The 14,267-nt window shown below is 48.9% G+C and overlaps 1 pseudogene; it reads left to right on the forward strand.

Moving 5' to 3' along the window:
• Positions 1-1,768: 1,768 nt before the first annotated feature.
• On the forward strand, positions 1,769-5,049 carry LOC144095399 (uncharacterized; annotated as a pseudogene).
• The last annotated feature ends 9,218 nt before the right edge of the window (positions 5,050-14,267 follow it).

The raw sequence follows: 14,267 nt of genomic DNA on the forward strand, positions 1-14,267 counted from the left end.
TCAGCCTCATCTGGAGTAGATCTGTCACTCTTCGAACTCTCTAGGCAATTATTGACACTTGCATCGACATTCAGCACCGGCGATACAGCTCGTCCGTGGCGGGCTTAAGCTTGCTTTAGGCACACCGCCAAAGCCTGAGCACCATTGGACACCCTCCAACGCCCAGCATGCTAACTTGGCAGGACATACTTGTTCGCCAAACTGAGCCTCTAACTCGCTGTCACCACCGCGAGGACCATCTGGAACGGAGAGCCGGCCTCTCGGCACGAACAGACACCATGGAAGCCACAGTCTGCACTGATATTTTCATGGGCGCTGAAACAAAAACTGCCACTCTCGCCTACGTTCATCACCAAATTCTACACGCCCAGACGAGTAAATTTGATAACGAGCCCAGAATTAGATGTCTCGAGCTTGAGGCCGCACAAATAACCCTCTCCCACCTTCTACAAACTTCGGAGAGACAGGATTGTCTCACTAGACTTGCCTTTTACACGCACTGTCGAGAGACCCTTTTCCGGTTAGGCAAGACACTCCGTGCAGGCACGCTGCGTCGACGCATTAAGAGCCACTGCTCAAAACTCCTTACCGCCAAGCAAGTCCAGGTACGAGCAGACTGGACACTGGGTCACGCTGGTAGCCACGGCAACAAAGCTGATCACGCTCATGCGAGCGTGCAGGAAGACATCCGCTCCGACCCAGTCCTCTCAGTCTCTTTAGCGCTATCGGATCCCCAGCGAACAAAAGGCTGCATCTGCCAGCCGGACGAACGCCGACTTCGCGAATGTATCGAGTGAACCCCGCAGTCCTATACCAGCTGCGCTTCCTGGAGACTTGGAAGTCTTCATCTACAGGGCAGGCGCCGGAGCGGCCTACACTGCCGACATTCTTGCTAAGAGAGGGCGGCTGTCTGATGCACAGCATGATGCCTCGTATTTACCAGTGTCTTGTTCTGCATGCGACACAGGCGCGAGACCGACTACCTATAAGCTTTTATGGGAGTGTGTCGAACTACAACGAATCCGTGGCCAGCACATTATCCCAGATATTCGCTGCCTACAGGACTGGATGATGCCCCGGACCTCTGCTCCTCTTCTTGTGGGCTTTGTATGCGTTACCAGCGTCGTCCACCCAATGTGACCTCCCTGCCAGCTTCCTGTCCTTATAACTAGGCCACTGGACGTCCAACTTCAGTCAATCAGTAAAATCCAGATGGTGCCACTATAACTGTACTAATAATCACTTCTACATCTGCCTACGATGAATGAAATGTGCGGATGCGACCTAAGGGAAACGCAGCGGAAAATGCTTGCGTTTAATGGACTCGAAAATGCACGCGCTATTCTTAAGCTTACTATTGTGCACATTGCGCACTTCTTTCATCACCATGCTTCTTTCGACCATTCTGTTCGAGTCACAACGTCGTCAGTTTTTGCCTATGAAATGTGTGCCCACAGATTCGACGACGTTTTCGGGTAGGGCTATTGTGGGCAGCGTACCTACGGTGTGCTACCTGCTTGCAACCGGCCACATGTCAACGGCTTCTCAAATGCCGGCTACACGCAACGTTCGAGAGGCAGTTAGTCAGCATCCTACGACTAGCGTCCCACCTGATGACTACAAACGTTCAATGGAGTGCGTGGCTCGGGGTGCCTGTAGGGGGTGGTGGCCTGATCACGGTTAGGCGTGGGACCAAGCCGAAGCCCACAAAACCAGCTGCCGCTGGGCATGTACATTTGGGATACGTTATCGAGGTGTGTGCCAGGCGATGCGTCACCTGCGTGAGCTGCTGGTGAGCGAAATATTCGCAGTTCTAGGAATTCAGTTAGCAGTGTCTATGACCCGTTCCAGAATGTGCTTTGTGGGTCATGCGACGTGTTTCATACTTTCACTGACGCTCAACGATGGGGTATACCAAGAATTCTTAAGTCAATCCCGTTTCGCACGCCGCGATGCAGTGCACTCTTTCTAACGGTAGCTTTATCGATGATAGAGGGAGAGAGGTTCTTTATTGAAACCCAGAGTATTTAGGCGGCATACAAAAAGCGCTGGCAGCTTACTCTGCGTTGAGGACGGGCTTTGGGGGATAAACGCTGAAAGAGAAAGGTGCATAACATAGAAAAACATTATGTGGTCAGCTAATTGGTTGCGCAACAAATGAGAATGCAGAAGAGTTATAAAGATAGAGAACAATTCAAATCTCCTTCAGGTTTGCACACAAAAAGTTCCCTGCGCGGCGAAAGCGCATCAAGATGGACGCAAAAGGATTGAACGTTTGCAAATTTCTCTAATGTCCTCGAAGTAAGCTAACAAAACTTTAAAGGCATGATGCTGTCCAGCCGGGCAGGCAGAGAGGCCTAAAACTCAGTTCGTTTTTACTGCTACTTACATTACAGACTCCATTTGATGCTCGTAAAAGTATCGTTCTTCTACGTAAGCTGAACATTTTAAGAGAATGTATTGCAAGGACTTCGTGATGAACGGGGCCATCGTCGGATTATTATGTGCAGTTTTATTCGCTTTATTTTTTGTGGTCACAGCTGTTCTGCGTAACGAACAGAGAAGCTTCGTACACTAGCTAGTGTGGGCGCACTGCGACGCCATCTCAGCTAGCGGATAAATGGCCTTTTGTATCAAGAAACACCGTCATCGTTTAACATGCACCTGCTTTAAGCAGACCTCAGAGATCATCCACTTCATTGCCGGAGTGCGGTACTACAAGCGAAACCACGTGTTCTGCGGGCCATTTTGTTCTCAATACTAATAGAGCAAATGGTGATCGTATTTCCTCTCAGTGAGGTTTTGTGTTGAATTAAGTTTATCAGCAACCTAGATTACTGGTGCCTGGAGCAAGGAGCAAGCAACTGTTTCAATTACTCACATCCTGCTTAGGGTCCGAGTTTAACCGAGCCCATATTGAATGAGCCCATCGTGTAAGTGGCCCGTTGGTCAAAGAAACGTTTCGTCTCATTGTTAGAAAGTTAAGCTGTCTCAAACTCAAGGAACACATTTTTCATAGTGTGCCCAGTTGAGAGGCATGGAGGTCTCACTTGGTGAAAACGACTGCAAAGCCACACGCTGCACTCGCAAAGAGCTAGTAGATTTTGCGAAAGCATTATTCAACGGACCTATTTTTTACCTCCGCTAGGATAAGCTTGTTGTCAACCAAAAACATTTGTGCATTACAGCTGCTCAGGAACCATTCGTGAATCCCCTTTTCAACCTTGGGCACAGCCGATTCGCGTCATTTATCGGGATCACTTGTATGGTCTCTGCCTTTTCCTTCTTCATACACTGGCGGCGCCTGCACGGGCGATTTTCCAATCCACTCGCCTTCCTCGCGTGAACAGTCGAACAGTTCCTAACAACGTTTACGGGGAAGTGAGCATCGACGGTCACTCCGCACGGTATCTGTGCTTCTTACTAATATACGCAGCGCAAAATTCAGAGAGAATGTTTACAACATTCGTATACACCATAAGCGGAATATAAGCAGGGTCTGTTACGTCTCGCCTTCGACGCGCGGTATAGCCGGCGCGGATGCAACGGACGCCGCGGCTTCGTTCATCGCGGCCGCAACGCCTCCCGCCAAGCGCGTCCAGGCAGGTTTCAGTGCCACGTGTCGTCGTGCGTGCGTGTGTGTGTGTGTGTGTGTGCATGTTTTGCCCACGCTTGTCAAAGCGCGGCAGCCGGGGAGAGGAGCTCCCCAACTGGGAGGCGAGGAGGTCTGACCGGCGCCGGCCTGGCGGACGCGCCCGTCACGCCTGAACATGTTCATGCGTCGCCGTCTTGTGCGACTCATCCCAAGCCGCTCCTTCTTGCCCTCGACTCCGAGGGTATATAAAGAGAGCTGCCCCGGACGCCAACGAGAGACTTCGATTTCTTCCTGCGAGTAACGTGGTCGCCCTACCGGCTGCTCTTTGGCGATGCCAGAATAAACAAGTTGTTCTGTTGCCAGTCGACTCATCCTTTGCCGGGACCTTCGGATGTTTCCAGCTTTGCCCCAGGCCGCCAGGCCAACGCTACCCTTGGGGCTTGCAACCCATTTGCAACAACTGGTGGCAGCGGTGGAATTGATACGACATAACAAAGAGACTACTTGCGATTGTCCACGTCCTCTCCTTCCTCGAGGGAAAGTTCTGGGGCTCATCAGTGCACTCGATGCTACCACTGTACCGTTCCCTATTTCTGGGCTACATGCGGTACAGTCTTCCGATATTCACTTCCATTAGAAAGACAAATATCAAGACTCTTCAAAGTGTGCAAGCGCAAGCTCTCCGTATCCTCCTTGGACTGCCTAAATGTGCATCAACAGCAGCAACTGTTCCTGCTGCCCGGAAACGTCCTGTTACTACATATATTGCTGTTGACACCACGAGAACACATATTCGGCACCTCACACGGGTTCCCGGTCATCACTTCGCAACACTCCCGATAATTAGGCCGCGTACTGCATTGGCCAAATTCATTGAAGCCCATCGCGCATATCATCCATCGGAGTTCACCCCTGCGTCAAGACCGTGCTCGCCCTTATGCAGTCTTCATGAACCTCGGGTTCACCTCCATATTCCTGGCATTACGAAGACAGCTGGAGTATCGCTGCCCGCTCTCAAACAACTGACATTGAATCACCTGCATTCTTACCACAGTCACCGCATACATATTTACACAGATGGATCAGTTCACTCGACCAGTTCTGCGGGGTCGGTGGTGAAACCGGCCAGATCCACCTTCATGAAAGTGAAGACGACCTATCCAACATCTTCAACTGGTGCGGAACTCGCAGCCTTAAGAGCTGCGGTAGAGTTCATCAGTCAAGAACATCCACATGAGTGGACGGTTTTCACCGACTCTAAAGCAGCCCTTCAAGCCCTGCAAGCTGCGCTACGCCGCGGGTCGCAGGAACAACTTGTTGCTGAGATCCGTCTACTGTACCATGGCACCGTATCCAAAGATCATGACATCATTTTTCAATAGCTGCCAGGACACTGTGGTATTAACGGTAATCACCAGGCCGATGGGGCTGCGCGTTCTGCTCACAACGATTGACTACCAGTGAAGATCCCAATATTAAGACCTGACGCTGCGTGCGGGCTTCGCCCTTTGGCGCTGGAGCTCACACTTTCAGCGTGGAACACGGGAGAGTTTTGCAACCTCCGCCTCAAGGCACTGGACCCTGGACTACGCCTTCGTCTTCCACGTAACTTGTCACGTCACGAAGCAACATTGTTACGCCGTTTATGGATCGGTGTTGCTTTTACCAACCACTATGCTTTACGGATGGGGATGGCCGACAGTCCTGCCTGTGAAAGCTGTGGTTGTGAGGAGACCATCGCTCATCTTCTCTATGAGTGCCCTGCATTTGCGAGCGCAAGACGTACACTGTGTTGTGCCCTGGACCGCCTCGATCCTCTCCCATTAACAGAGCAAAAGATCCTCGGTCCGTGGCCACAGCAGTCGACTGCTCTCAAGGCATGCAAGGCACTATTTGCCTACTTGAGAGCGACTGGATTGAGTGACAAATTGTGACAGCGTTGTGCGTGTGCGTGTGTTATGCCTTTTTCCCCTTCTCTCTTCCTCCTTTTAGTCCCCTAGTTCCTCTTCCCCAGTGCAGGGTAGCCAACCGGAACCCCTTTCTGCTTAACATCCCTGCCTTTCCCTCCTCCTCTTTATATATCTATGCAGAATTGGTCTTTCTCTACTTAACATTCATAGATCCCTTGGAGTCCTCATACCATCTCCTGGTGTACTGGTGCAGCTGCTAAGCGATGTGCCACTGCCCTGAGATGGCAGGTGCTGTAACCGGTGGAATTTATGAGTTCCAGGTTGCTCTTCCGAGCGGCTGCCCTGGGATGACAAGTGCTGTAGCAGGTGCAATTTGTGCGATCCAGGTTGCTCTTCTGAGCTACTGCCCGGGGATGGTAGGTGCTGCAACAGGTGCAATTTGTGCGACCCAGGTTGCTCCTCTGAGCCAATGCCCTGAGATGGCAGGTGCTGCTACCGCTGGAGTTTGTGGGGTCTATGTTGCTCTCGAACAAACGCTAGACAATTTTGCTACGTTCTGAACCTCCGGATTAGTCCTTTCGCACTATTTAAGAAAAGAGACTGACTGAGTGCAGTTATCCACTCGCGTGAGGTTACCGACGTAACGCCTACTAAAACTTGGCTGGACACTCGAGTTAACAAAAGCAAACTATTTTCAACTTCAAAGCCCTGCTATGTACTTCGATTTGAGCTTGATGGAAAGCAAGGTGGTGGAACTATGTGTTCTGTTTATGAAGCCATTACTTCGTATCCACTGATCTTTCATACCTTAAGCGAAAATACTCACAATTAGACCGAAAATACCCGGTCTCAAGCCATTTTCCCTGCAGCAGCTTGAGAACTCCATAAATGTGCAAAACGTGAAGCAGTTTTGGTTGCTAAAGTACTCTTAAGCTCCCCAAAAATTTGTATTTCAGCAAATTTTACTACTCAAATTCTTTCTGATTGCAAAAATTCCCGGAATGAAACATCTCTGTTAATGTCATAAAAATATTACCAGTGAAATTTAATCCTACGTCTGGAGTATAACTGAACTTAGTAATAAAATAATATGTTTTTGCCGTGCTATCGTTCACCTACTTCAAATTCTCGTTTTATTGATGATTTCTATGATACTATTAAGACCGTTATTACGTGGTATTCAAAGTTTACCCTAACGCTACAAAAAAATTACTACACCTTGTAGTACACCACTATTTATGAAATGTCAGGCACTCCTCGCAAAGTCTTCTTTTTTTGGTTTGACTCAAGTGGTTGATGGATAAAATAGCACCTTGGTTGGTTCTTAATTCTCGCACTCTAGACGTGGTCCTCCCTATTAAGCCGGAACTTATTAGCGCCTGGTCTTAGCGACCACTTCATATTCACGTACACACACTAGCTGATTTAAACGCAAAGTACAAGGATGAGTCAAATAAAAGTGAGCCAACCCACCTCGGGCAATAACGGTTCGGTACATTAGAGAGTTTTAGTTTCACGTACGTAGAGGCTTCACGTACGTAGAGCTCTTACGGGTGACCAGTGCGCATGCGCAGAGCGCAAAGGGTATGCGCGAGTCTCACGTACGTACGTGAGATTCGGATTTTTACGTTGCGGTCTTTGCGTTGCTTGCGTACGTAGCGTTGACAAACATGGCGGCGCCCTGCCCGCCGCTTCACAGCGATAACAGCTTCATCGCTAATCCCTCGACGCGATATCGCGTTCTAAACTGCTGTATTCGCCTTCGATTTGCCAATTCTTACCCTCGCATAAGGCTTCAAGCGACAAATAGCTTTTATTTTTCAGACAGAAGGACGATTTTTCAGCTGTTAAGCCTGACGAAGTAGCGTTGGTCGTCGTCATAGCAATGGTCTCGCTATGAATGGCTTCGCTTAATGACTTGTCTTGGATGATTTTGGCTACAACCAGTGTCTGTGTTTCTTAGTAGATGGCGCTAGGCGTAACACGCGGCGTGTTTCGCGTATGTGTAACTATAAGGGTTTCGAACCACCTGCGTGCAGGCTACGTAGACTTCTCACGTTTGCGTGCGTGAACCCTCTACGTACGTGAAACTAAAACTCTCTATTATATGCGAGGCATGCGCGTAGAACACAGTCATTCATTTTATACGAAAGTGACACAGAGGTGTCAGGATAAATGTTCTTTAATGCTCTCATACACTGGGTTGAACTCGGTTGCGTAGCATTACGAACGCTCCAAAAGCTGAACGGCGTGACGTCGGGAGGTTTTTCGACAGTTGAAGATGTACTCCAGCAAGAAATTAGTTACCGTATGGCTGCCGTGCACAGTGAACATTGTATTTTATTGGCAACCGTGAAACGTTGGAGCAAGCGGTGTAAAGAAGGACGTGAAAGTTGCAAAGACGATGCAAAACCGGCCCAAAGCCACCGTGCAATCGCTCCCAACACACTTGCAAAGGTTGATGAGTTGATTAGTCGTCGTTTCCGACGGAAAAATGCTGTTTACTTTCTTTTTTCGATCGTGAGGAGACATTACTGAATATAGGTTTTAATATTATCAATTATCAATTTCGCTTCCCACATTGTGAAGCGCTTAATCGGCTGCGTGCCGCAATCAAGAACAAGTGACGTAGAAAATTGACGAATGGGGTCATCTTGCTCCACGACAATGCCCGTCCCCACGTCGCTGATGTAGTTAACAAAAAACTGGCAAAGTTCAAGGGGAAAACGCTGCAACATCCATCATACCACCCATACCTGTCGCCTTGCGACTTCAACTTTTCAGGCAATTGAAGAAACAGCTCAAGAGAGCCAGATTCATGTCGGACGATGACATAGAGTCAGTTACAGACAATTTAAAGCAGCAACCCAAGGAATTTTATCAGACGGGAATCACGCGACTCATTAGTCAGCAGAACAAATGTCCAAAGGCGCATAGAGGCTATTTTTAAATAAAGTACCGCCTTTTTCATATATTAGCATTGGTTCACTTTCATTTGTCTCGCCTTCGTAATTTACAACTGTAGAAAGGTTAATGTGGATGCAATCAACAAAAACTTTCAGTTTTGATTGATGATTACCTTTCTGATTTGGACGCATGTTTTGGCCCCACTAATGGGACGCATCTGAATCGAAAAAGAAAGAACGGTTATTTAATGTAACAAAGCTAAATGATGCTAGAGGTTGTGCGCTAGTTTATAAGTATGATGTTGCCATGTGCGATCACGCCGTGAGGAATAAGAATGGTGCGTTTTTAAATAAATCACCTGCTGGTTTGTTGATTGATAGCCCGGTGATGTTTTGAAAAATGTCAGTAGTAACAATCGTAATATTTTTGTCACGTCTAGCGATATTCCTCTTCCTCGGGTTCCTGACCTCGATGCTGAATGATGAGTTTGTATCAGGTTACTTCCTCATTACTTGTACTCTGCAACCATGACGTCTACCTTGTCAAAATGCACATATGTTGCCTGTTACAGTTGGTCAAGAGACTGTTACAAAATTAATATATTCCTTAAAATCGTGCTTCTCTTCTGCTGCAGATAACACTGATACTAAGAAATCAACATGTATTCGTCGCGTGCCTTTTATGGGTGCTGGTTAAGCAAACTTTGATTGTACATAGTGTACTGCCTGACAACTCGAAAACGGCGAGAGTGGTTGCAGTCCATAGATACTGTTCCAGACGTTCTTAATTACGCTATCGACTCATGTTACTTGCATACACACTATGCAAACTACTTGAACAAGTAATGTTTTCTCAACTAGCTAATTTTATCTCAACCTAGCTCTTTTCCTTCGCTCCAGTGAAGCACAGCTCCTAGAAACTGCGTTCATCCAAGACTCAATTACAATCATTTACACATTCATTGCACCTAATTCTCGGCCACCATTAAGGCTGACTTTGTTTTTTTATTTCGACAAATTATTTGATAAATTAATCAACGTCTTTTGCTACACAAGTTTCGAAGCCTGAACATACACCATAAATTGTTAACATGCATAGAGTAATTTCATGATAACCGTAGTCAGTTTATCCCTGCAAACAATGTAAACTCCTCTTTTGCCTCGTAGAACCTGGTGGACCAGAAGGCCACTACATTTCTTAATTTATATTAATGTCCTGCCTTACTCTGCCGTTTCTTCTTTATTCTTTCTTTATTCTTTATTCAACAATTACCCCGCATTGCTCGAAGGCGCTACAGCAAGCGGGTTACAAATTGGCAAAAAAAGACATCTTCATTAACCGAGCACACTTGCACTTCCATAAGCGAGTCCACTGTGGCACAGTCTTGACAAAAATGAATTGGCAAGCAAGTTTGTCCTGGCACGATACTCTCGAATTCTGCAAGAATGATCATGTCGTTTTGAAACGTAAAAGGGCTGTTTAAAATAAATTTCCCGATTTATGCCGGTTCTATTGTGATATATTAAGTAGAATAATTTTAGCCTTAACTTCCTTCTACGAGAACCAAGCGATCCCCATTGCAAATAATTTTTTTTATCCGTACAACTATCTCTTCGCCCGTACCTTCCCAAGACAAACCTTTCTGCCCTGTTGATTCTCTCCAGCTTGTCAATCAACGATTGCTGTGCAGGGTCCCATAAAACACAGACAGATTCTATGATAGGTCGCACACACGACATGAAAGCCGTTTTTTTTGAGGATTTGTTGCGAACACTTTCAATTACGTTGAAGGAAATTCAGCGCCCTACCAGCTTTGCTAACCACATGATCCACATGTACACCCCACCAAAAGTCATTCGGCATTATAACACCTAAGTATTTGTATGTGCATTGCTGACTAACTAATGTATTAATTATGTGATACTGAGCCAGCATTTTGTTCTTTTTTCATGAAAAGCAAAGGCGGGTACATTTTGCTGTATTTAAGTACATTTTCCATTTCAAACACCAAGCCTGGATTAGCTTTAAATCAGTTTGGATTTGAACAGCATCACTTGCAGTGTTAAATTTTCTATTCAAAACACAGTCATCTGCAAACAGACGTATATTTGATGAAATAATAAGTGAGATATCATTCATATATACCAAGAACAGGAGTGGCCCCAAGGCCGATCCTTGAGGGACACCTGATGTCACTTCAACACAGTCCGAGGCCATGCCATTGTTGTGATCGGAGGCCCCGACAGCGGGAACAGACGAACCCGGCAGGCGCCATCGAACTATGTTTGACCAAAGGTGCTGTCGTCCTGAGAAGAGGATTAGGAACGGCTCCTGGCGACGGTGAGCTGTGATGAAAGGCCTCTCATCCCTTCGTCCGGAGTATGGAATGCGGCATGTCTCCCGAACTGCGCCCTCACGTCGACCGGCAGAAAGACCCGAACAAAGGCGCCGGACCCGCCTCGCTCGCTTGCACCTGCGCGGCCAGACAAAGCGGAGGTGGACACGGCTGATTCATTTTACCCTCTGGAATTCACTGGAACCGTCAGGACGCATCTTTCCACGGAGGGGATCACCGCCTACAAAGCCAACGACCTTATGCACATGGTCAACCCGCCGGAAACCACATTCCAGGACGCCTCTTTCCCACGGAGGGGATCACCGCCTGCTAAGCCAACGACCTTATGCACCTGGTCAACCGGTCGGAAACAGCATTCCAGGACCTCAAGGCGCCAGGATTCCTTATCGCCTGTGCACGTGTTTGTGGGGGCGGAGCGGTCACGGGGTTAGGGAAGAGACTATGAAGAGTGTGTCTGCCCATTGGACGCTTGATCAGCCACCGGTTTCCCTAGCTAGGTGCCTAGGGAATATCCACTGTATTTAAGCCGCGATTTGGCTGGTTTCACGGCACTTCATCTCTGACTTTTGGTCTCCCTGCTTCTCTTGTAAATATGTAAATAAACCTTCAAATTTACCGACCCTCCTGAAGGCTTCCCTCCGTCGTCTGCAGAGTTCATCGTCATGCGGTGAAGACCTCGGTCCCGATACCCAAGCATATCAACTGGTTGGCAGCGGTGGGATGGTCCGCGCCTGGTCCTGACTCTGGTATGGTAAGTGCGCGGTCTTTCTCTTGGAGCATTGCCAGGTCTTACAACTTTAGAAAATTGTTAACCTAGGAAATCGAAGGTTGGTATAAGAGGCAGCCGGGGCTCCTCTGACCACGTGAGTAGAGACTTGCCGTTGTTTAAATAGTCATGGACTGGAAGAAGCTGCGCAAACCAGACCTAGTTCTGGTATGCGGGGAATTGGGCATTGATTGTGGGTCGATCCGTAGAAAACCTGAATTGATTAGGGCAATTGAGGATTTTGGTGCGGACGAGGAGGAGGTAGTAGAATGTTGGGAGCTAATTAAGGAGGAGTTGGAGAAGGAAAGGGAACAAGAGAAGCGAGAGGATGAACAAAAGAAGCGAGATGATGAAGAAAAAAGGAAGCGCGAAGAGCACGAAAGAAAGCGCGAAGAGCAGGAAAGGGAGCACGAAAGAAAGCGCGAAAAGCAGGAAAGGGAGCACGAAAAGAAGCGCGAAAAGCAGGAAAGGGAGCACGAAAGGAAGCGCGAAGAGCAGGAAAGGGAGCACGAAAGGAAGCGCGAAGAGCAGGAAAGAGAGCATGAAAGAGAGATCGAGATAGCTCAGGCTGCACAGGCAGAACGCACTAGGCTAGAGGTGCCGAACACAGTGGCAAGCCAGGCAGAGATAGAGAAGCAACGCGAACGAGAACTGGAAGAGCTCAGGCGTAAAATTAAATTGCTCAGATGGCAAAGAGCGAGAGCGCGTCTGAGAATTTTTAGAAGAAAGAAAATTTCCAAAATTTTCTCGCAAATTTTGAAAACCTTTGCGCAGATGAGCAGGTAGACCGGGGCGACTGGCCACGGATGTTGACGGCCATCCTCCCTTGTGATGTCAGCGCCGTATTAGCGCGGCTGTCCGACGAGGATGCCGACAACTACAAAATGGCAAAAAGAGCCCTCTTCCACTTGTTCGGCATACGTACAGAGGCGCACTCTAAAGATCGTGGTGATGGCAGCGGGCCGCGCCCCCATCAGGGTGTCAGCGACCAGCCCACGAACCCCGCTTGGTCAGCTAGGGACACAATTGTTGCTCGGAAGAGCAGAGAAAGGGCCGGTTCTAGCACTGATACAGATGCCGCTATGGCAAATGAGGCACAGATTCCGCGCCAGAAAGACTGCGGCGAACTTGTATGTCATCGCGCGGAAAGAAAGCTTTCCGTCGAAGAGCGTAACGCAGAGTCACTTGACAGCAGCGTTGAAGCGCCCAGACAGAGCGCAGCGTTAGTTGAAAAGTGCGATGTCACTGTAACCCGGAATGGCAATGACGCTGCTCCGATATCCAGAATTATGGACAGCGAAGTGTTACGCTCTGCGGAGATGCAAATGCGGGCAGACTGTTTTGAGTTGCCGACGGGTAGTGGCCCACGGATAGCGCCCGCTGACAGTTGGATTGTAAGCGCAGAATGCGGCTCAGGGCTGCATCGAAACAAAGCGAAGCTCATTGATGAGGAAATCACAGCGGCTAGTGACCAACCGCAAGAAAATGAGCTACGTTGTTTAGAAGAAAGAGCAGCGACCGGCTCCTCAGGGAAACCGTCACCGGGTACTTAGAGCAAAGCGCGAGTGGCTTCGCTGCGCGAGAAAAACAGAAAACGCGACAAGCATTTGCCAAATGCTACGTCGGCTGCTGGTGTTGAGGCAAAGGCCGGCAGCTTAACAACACGCGAGGGCACCGCGAGAACTGATGATAGAAAGGGAAAATCAACAATGGTACTTTCCCAAAGGCGCCTGCAGGCAAAGAAAGATATGCGGGTCAAAAGCACCGGAAGTGTGAAAACTAATCAGCAGTGTAACGGCCCGACACCTTCGCCGCGGCACAGGAAATCAGAAAGGCGTCGCGTGCCATACCAACCAACTAAGCCTGCAGGGCGAAAGCCACCTGTTCCATTATGGGACCATGACAGGAGTTGTCGCGAGACAGATTACGTGTGCGGCGTGCTGCGCAGAAGGGCGCGCAGCTGCCACACAAAAGGGCGCCACAGAACGCGCGGGAGTCGGAGGGGGACACGACATGCAAAAAAGAGAGAGAGGAGGAAGCGGCCCTGTCCAACACCCCTGCACTGTAAAGTTCCCAGGAGCCGCCCGAGATTTCGACGCATGTCTTTGCGAAAAAAGGAAAAACAAAAAGAGGAACTAGTTTTGGTTCAGCAGACTTCCGGGCGTGAGCTGTTGGCGAGGATTAAGTCATCCAAAATTTGCAGCCATATTGCTCCGTATTAGAGAACTGGCAATGTTCTGAGGCTGGCCGCGTACTGCCTGGCCGGTGGTAGGGGCTGAGCTCAGATCTGATCGCTAATGTTCCGTTGAGGACCCTTGCCAGCTGTGCAGGTCAAGTGGGCTGACTACTACGAGGCCGACTGGGACTCTGACGCCCATTCGTGATGCACCGACCAGCTGCAACCACTTCGTGGCGTCTTCTTGGCGGCGGACGGATTGTTGTGATCGGAGGCCCCAACAGCGGGAACAGACGAGCCCGACAGGCGCCATCGAACTATGTTTGACCAAAGGTGCTGTCGTCCTGAGAAGAGGATTAGGAACGGCTCCTGGCGACGGTGAGCTGTGATGAAAGGCCTCTCATCCCTTCGTCCGGAGTATGGAATGCGGCATGTCTCCCGAACTGCGCCCTCACGTGGACCGGCAGAAAGACACGAACAAAGGCGCCGGACCCGCCTCGCTCGCTTGCACCTGCGCGGCCAGACAAAGCGGAGGTGGACACGGCTGATTCATTTTA

Source organism: Amblyomma americanum, chromosome 6, assembly GCF_052857255.1.
Source record: "Amblyomma americanum isolate KBUSLIRL-KWMA chromosome 6, ASM5285725v1, whole genome shotgun sequence".
Lineage (NCBI taxonomy): Eukaryota > Metazoa > Arthropoda > Arachnida > Ixodida > Ixodidae > Amblyomma > Amblyomma americanum.